This window comes from Phocoena sinus, chromosome 9, assembly GCF_008692025.1.
Source record: "Phocoena sinus isolate mPhoSin1 chromosome 9, mPhoSin1.pri, whole genome shotgun sequence".
NCBI lineage: Eukaryota > Metazoa > Chordata > Mammalia > Artiodactyla > Phocoenidae > Phocoena > Phocoena sinus.
In genome coordinates, this window is record NC_045771.1 from 72,335,601 (window position 1) to 72,342,845 (window position 7,245).

Below are 7,245 nucleotides of genomic sequence, written 5' to 3' on the forward strand. Positions count from 1 at the left end.
CAAGTAAACTCTCTTTATGGTGATGTAAGAATTCACAAAAGAAGAAAAAGTAAAACAGAGTTGCTGTTTTGGACTTCCTGGTAGTCCAGTGGCTAAGACTCTGCACTTAACACTGCAGAGGGTGCAGGTTCGGTCCCTGGTCAGGAAAGTGCTGCATGCCACATGTTGTGGCCAAAACAAAAAAACAACAAGTTGCTTTTTGAATGTATGTTTCTGGTCAGGATAAATAATAATAAGATCTAACACTGATTAAGCACCAACTATGTGCCTGTTACTCTACTGAGTACCAAAATTATATTATCCATCACATGACTTCTACATCACGTATTATTATTCCCATTTACAGATGACAGCATGGAGCAAGGAAGAGGCTAACTCCTTTACTTGCCCATTGTTACAGATAGTAAGAGGATTAAATCCCTGTGTCTGTTTAGCTCTACAGTCTGTCCTCTCTGCAAATGGCAAACATGGCATGTCAAAGATGGCATACTAAAAGCATTCTTTTTAAAACTATGACTAACCTTCAGAATAAACTGTGTGCTCTCATTCTCTGCTAACCTCATGATTTTATTAAATTATCATTTTAAATGGATCTGGTAATTGCGGCTAGGTTTGTACACTAAGTACAAGTTACAAAACAGTTTTTTTTCTCCTTATTTCAACATCTTTCTTTAATCTAGCCAAGAACTCTAAGATGTCTTTGGAATACATATTCCAAACACTTTTGAAATCTATTCCAACGACCAATACTTATTTTTGTATTTTATAACCCCCTGCAATGTTTAACAGTCTAAAACATAACTGTTTCCAATGGACAATGGTTTGGGTTCCTTCTGGGAAAAGACAGTAATATTTTGTCTAACAGAAAGTAAACTTGAGATGGAGTGGGTGAGCAGAGTCGGTTTCAATGGTAAACACCTTTGGTTTAATCAGATTTGTCAAATGGCAAATGTTACTTCATGGTTCTTTGTTTCTTTTAAGTTTTAGTGGTGAAATGATAGCAATTGCAAAAGTGGAGTATAAGCAAAAATAAGAATGAATGTTGTAGCTTTTTTTAAAGTGATTTGTAAATAAAAATAGAAGTCTAAAGAATTTCTTCCTCTACCTAACACTTTTAGAGTTAGGTCAAAATACTTCCAAATATTATAATTACTTCTCAGCTTTGTAATATTAACATCAATATCAATTGCTGTGATTCTCCCAGGTGACCACAAATGGATAATTCCCCACATATCCTAATAAGTACTTTGGAAAAAACTGATTGTTCTTCTTTCAAATGTCGTAAGAACAGGAAACAAGATTCAGGGAAAGAGATGAATGAATTCCCTTTTTAAAATCTTTTAAAAACTGGAGATAAATAGAAGAAAGACTGCAGTTACCTTAGATCAGGTAAAATTTAAAGTTCTTAGTGTATCTAGAAAAGCCACTATTTGGGACTTCCCTGGTAGTGCAGTGGTTAAGAATCCGCCTGCCAGTGCAGGGGACATGGGTTCAATTCCTGGTCCGTGAAGATCCCACATGCCCCAGAGCAACTAAGCCCATGTGCCACAACTACTGAGCCTGCGCTCTAGAGCCCACATGCCACAACTACTGAAGCCCACGCACCCTAGAGCCCATGCACCGCAATTACGGAAGCCTGCGTGCTCTAGGGCCCGCGTGCCACAACTACTGAGCCCGCGTGCTGCAGTTACTGAAGACTGCGTGCCTAGAGCCCGTGCTCCACAACAAGAGATGCCACCGCAATGAGAAGCCCACACACCACAACGAAGAGTAGCCCCTGCTTGCCGCAACTAGAGAAAGCCTGTGTACAGCAATGAAGACCCAACACAGCCAAAAATAAAAATAAAATTTTAAAAAAAGAACTATTAATTCTGTATTGAAAGCTTATACAGTACATTTAAAATTTTACATAGTCCCACATATATATTTTGCTTTTCCCTCAAAAGAATTTTTCCCAAAAATGATTTTAAGACTTAAAATGTGATAAAGTAAATCAATTTAATGATGTAGTAAAAATAATTTTTTATAAATTTATTTATTTTTGGCTGCATTGGGTCATTGTTGCACATGGGCTTTCTCTAGTTGTGGCAAGCAGGGGCTACTCTTTGTTGCAGTGCACGGGCTTCTCATTGCGGTGGCTTCTCTTGTTGCAGAGCACAGGTTCTAGGCGTGTGGGCTTCAGTAGTTATGGCACGTGGGCTCGGTAGTTGTGGCTCACGGGCTCTAGAGTGTAGGCTCAGTAGTTGTGGCACACGGGCTTAGTTGCTTCACGGCATGTGGGATCTTCCTGGACCAGGGCTCGAACCCATGTCCCCTGCATTGGCAGGTGGATTTTTAACCACTGTGCCACAAGGGAAGTCTGTAAAAATAATTTTAATAATAAATTATATATTTATGATTTATTCTTAATTGGATGTGAAGACTTTAATGTCCATGTTAAATGTGGTTGTTTCTTTTAAAAATGTATACTTTTAGTACATTATTTTTAATTTTTCTCTTTGCTTAACGTTTGTTTTAGTTGTTTTATTCTTAAAAAATTAATATTTATTAAACACTTACCCTGTGTTCCCATTTAAATCTCAAAATACTCTTGTGAGGTGAGTAAATTAATAGATGAGGAAATTGAGGCTTAAATACCAGGAAAAAAAAGCCCATCTACTTTACTGCTACCCAAAATATTTTAGCCAATGTAGTCAACATTCACTGAATGCCTATTATGTCACATATATTCAGTAGTATTCTTGTAATAGCATGGAGAATAGCAAGAAAATGGGTAATATAACTATATAAAAGAAATGAAAAATTCATTAAAGCTCCCCCTTCTATAACTGCAAAAGAAATTTAATCAGAGATTTGAGTTTAGAATAGTACGATACTAAGGCTTTAAAAAAAGTTGTGACCTGTTTTTTTTCTCCATAGAATTATAACATAGAGGCAGACATAGAATACATTCAAGAAACATTTGTTGTCTAAATTATGTATCATTATATTCACAGGAAGATTTGGGCAAAGATCTATTAAGAGAGTAGATACAATTTAGGGTGTTGTTAATGTCCCTTTCATCCCTAATGTCTACCATCCTTAATGTCAATATTCAATATCTAATGTTAAGAATTAGAAAGATAGAAGATTAGATTTATAGACATCCTAAAAATCCCCTTAGAAATTGCTTTACTAAATTGCAGTCATTTGCATTTCTCTCAGTATTTCTTTTTTTAAAAAAAACAGTTAATTATAATTTTTGGTACATCAGGCCCCAGATAATCAAGTTTTCAATAACCACTTCTGGTTTATTTCATTTGCCCTTTAATGAAACGTAATTTTCAACCTCTTTTACTTTTCAAAGCACTAATCTTAATAAGCAGTACTTTCAGTTCTTTCATCAGAACCCAAACCCTGATAGACTATAACACCCTCATCAGACAGAATGTATTTATAGGGGGTCTCTGTGCCATTAAAACTATTCTGCCATTTTGAAGTTATAATTTCCCCAGTTTAAAATTTGGCCCATACTTAACTAAATGCATTCTAACTTCTTTCTATGGTTACATATATGTCCATCTCTTGCAAGAGACTATTAAGTTCAACCCAGCAATCCGACACAGCCATAAACACAGATTTGCAGTTGGTGAATATTTATGAAAGGATTGTTAGATGCTATGAAATAGTTCCTTCTTGTCACTACTCCTTTAAGCTCAATGGAAAGTGAATGGGAAAGTATATGGAGCCCCATACTATAATCTGTGTTACAAAATCATTGTCCTCTCTGTTGAGAGCAAGTTGAGTCAAGTGTTTAGAGCTTTAAAAAACAAACCTTTAAAAGCAGGCAAATACATAAATCTTATTTACTCTACAAAAATTCAAATTTGGTTGATGTATTTCCAGAGAAGATAATGCAGAACTGGAAATATACACTTTTAGTTTCCAGACCCACTTCTACAAAGAACTAGCTTGTGACAATGGGTAAATTTCTCATGGCCTTAATTCCTTCATTTTTTCATCCTTTAATGCTTTCAAAGTTAAACATTCTACTTCTGTTCTTTTAGGAAAGTTATACATGATGTTTCTACTATTTTAGTGATTACTCATATTATTGACTTAAAGTCAATTACCTTAGTCATACATCTCTACTTTCCCTTTTCAGAATACAAGAGCCTTAAATTACATTGATTCCTATATACCCTGTTTTACCTTATGTCTCATTATTGTCTAGTATTTACTTTCACCTTGTTCGAAACCTTAAACTTATTTAAAACAATTGTTATATATCAGTGATTAATATTTTTCCATTTACAACAACAGTAGTAGCAAGTCAATAATTATTGTTTCATCATGTTTGCCAACTTCTTGGCACAACAATTTTGCTTGCACCCATTTTCCTTCTTCTTTCAGGCTTGGAGTGATGATCAGCTTCCATTTTCCCTGTCTAAAATGTATTTTTGGGGGCCTTACTCTTAAATGATATGTTGGCTGGGTATAGAATTCTAGGTTGCACTGTGATAGCATCATTTTATTGTATTCCTAACTCTACTTTCACTATCAAGATGTCTGCAATTGCCTAATTATCATTCCTTTGAAAGTAATCTATTTTTTCTCTCTAGATCTTTTAAGATCTTCTCTGTGAGCAGGTATGATCTTTGTGTTTATCCTGCAAGGGACTTAATGAGTTTTCTAAATCTGAAAATGAAATTCTTTCCTCTATTCTGGGTATTCTAGGCTATTTATATTGGTAATAGCTCCCCCTATATTCTATTCCCTTCTTCTCTAGTATTTAATACAACTCTTATTAGACATATATTGATAGGCCTCACTCTGTACTTTTTCTCCATAAACTTGCCTTTTACATTTTCCATTGCATTGTCTTTTTATACTTCCCTCTGCATAATTTCCTCAAATCTTTTCAGGCCTAATTTTATGCATTTCTATACTATGAATTTTAACTTTAAAAGACTATATTATTCATTTTAAAAAGATACATGCACTTCTTTTTCAATATTCCACTATTCTGGTGTCTTATTTTCTTATTACTTACACTTCCTGTTTTACGTTTCAATCATCTTCTACACATTTAGTTTATAGTATCTATCAGAGTTCTCTATGGCCTCAAGTACTTAGGCATTGCTCATATTAGTTTATTTACTCTTCTGAAAAAATTTTGTTGTGAATTCATCTTCAGTAGGCTTTTACCTGTGGGAATTCCATGTTATCTGAATTGAGGACATATCCCTCTTTAGCATTATTATATTTTCTTCTGGCAGGGATCCCAGGGGTTTTTACCACTTAGGACAATTTTTCTGCTTATTTTGCTACTTATGGGTTCTTTGACCATATGACTAACAAGAATATAAATAATAAATCTATGTGCAGGCTTACCACTTCCCAGGAGAAATTTTCTTTCCTCCCAAGTATCCACACCAGCTTCCTTCTTGTCATTCTGTTGTCAGTGGGCACTTTTTTTTCTTTTTTTTTTTTTTTAGTCTACCCTACCACTTAGAGGGCAGCCTTTCAAGGATCCTAGGTTAACTGTGAACATGTGTGTACAGGATAGGTTTCACAGTTCCAATTCTCTACCTCAGGAAGTTCCAAATACTCAACTATCTCTATATACGTATTAAAACATAAGCCTTTGGGTTACTTGTACTGGCAACTCCCCACAACCCCATCCCAAGCCAATGGCAGCATTAGCTCTCCCACCTGCCGCTCTTATTTTCTGTGCCTTCTTCATTCCTAGTACTTGGAGGTTTCCTTAGTTTTGGTGAACTTATCCATACATTTAACAGAAATTTCATTTAGCATTTCTTGATCTTTATGACAGAAGTGTTGCAGCTTAACTGGTCCTTCACACTGACAGCATTAGAAGTGGTCTCAGGCTCTTTCTATGAAATGAGAGCATCAGATATCTAATCTGTGTGGTTCCCATTAGCTCGGATACTGTGTGAATTATTTACATGCATGAAATGTATACTTTAGTTTCTGAATCTGCTGGTCATTCCATTGCTTAAGAGAACTCCTCACTCTGGGTAATGAGTAGCTACTACCATAAGAGTTTTTCACAAACTAAAATGATGAAAGGGTTTGACAGCTGCTTCAAGAGAGAAAAGAAAGAAGCACATAGGCCATCAGCAGAGATGTGACTACTCTTAATAATTAAACTGCCTCTGACAATGCAGTGCTGGTAGTCCTTTCTTTGGTGTGTATGCTTAATCTCACTGTTGGCTGCAAGTGAAAAGAGGAAGAAATAGTAGTGAGTACCACTTGCCTGAACCTTAGAAATAAGGATAGGGTTACATGGGCAATATTTTCTTTTCTCTCAAAACATGACAGGGAAACAGATACCCATCACATGTCAGAGAGTGAAAGATTTGGGCTAATGCTTGGCAGGAGCATACATAGCTGAGGTTTCATTTCTTTGCTCTCTAGTACATACTGTGGCCATGTTAAAGTTCAGGCTTCACATTCCTTTCTGGTGAAAAAGGGATTTAATGAATATGCTACATGTTCTAGATGCTAAATGACATGCATCTTCCTCTCATTTTGGCTACCATTCTTTGAATACCTTGGATATACTGTTCGTGGGTATCTGTCCAACTAAAAAGTACTTACTGAGAAGGAAGAGGAATCATTGCTGTGGGACAAAAACATTTTCCCTCAAAAAAGAATGTACAAGCACACAAAAAAGATGTGGGATTTTTATGAATCATATCCTGTAATTTTGCACTTTTTTCCAGCTACCTCCTTCTTAGAACAGAATCCAAGAAAACCAAAGAAAACTATTTGTGCTGTGAGCAAAAATTTTGCCAAATTGAATTACATAATTCATCTAGCAGATCTGATGAGTTCTCCTAGATGCAATTTGCAAATTTGCATTTCACGCACAAGGAAATAATGCATTTGTTATATATGAAAAAACGCTGTGCTTGTTACAAAACCATATTTTGTAACTGCTCAGGATTATCCCTGTATGTATATATACTTAGGCATGAAACTTGGCTGTTTATCATGTACACTTCAGGATATGTGACAGTGAACACAGTGAACTATGTAATCAAATACGTGAATTACTAGAAATTTATCATTTTTATAAAATTATGATATTAAAATATTCATTAAATATATTCATTAAATATTCATTAAATATATCAACTTTCAAAACACCCAGGTAAACCAATATACTCACTTTAATGTATCATACTTGGATTCACTATATGTTATCCCTTACTTTCCAAAATAAACATTCTAAATTAT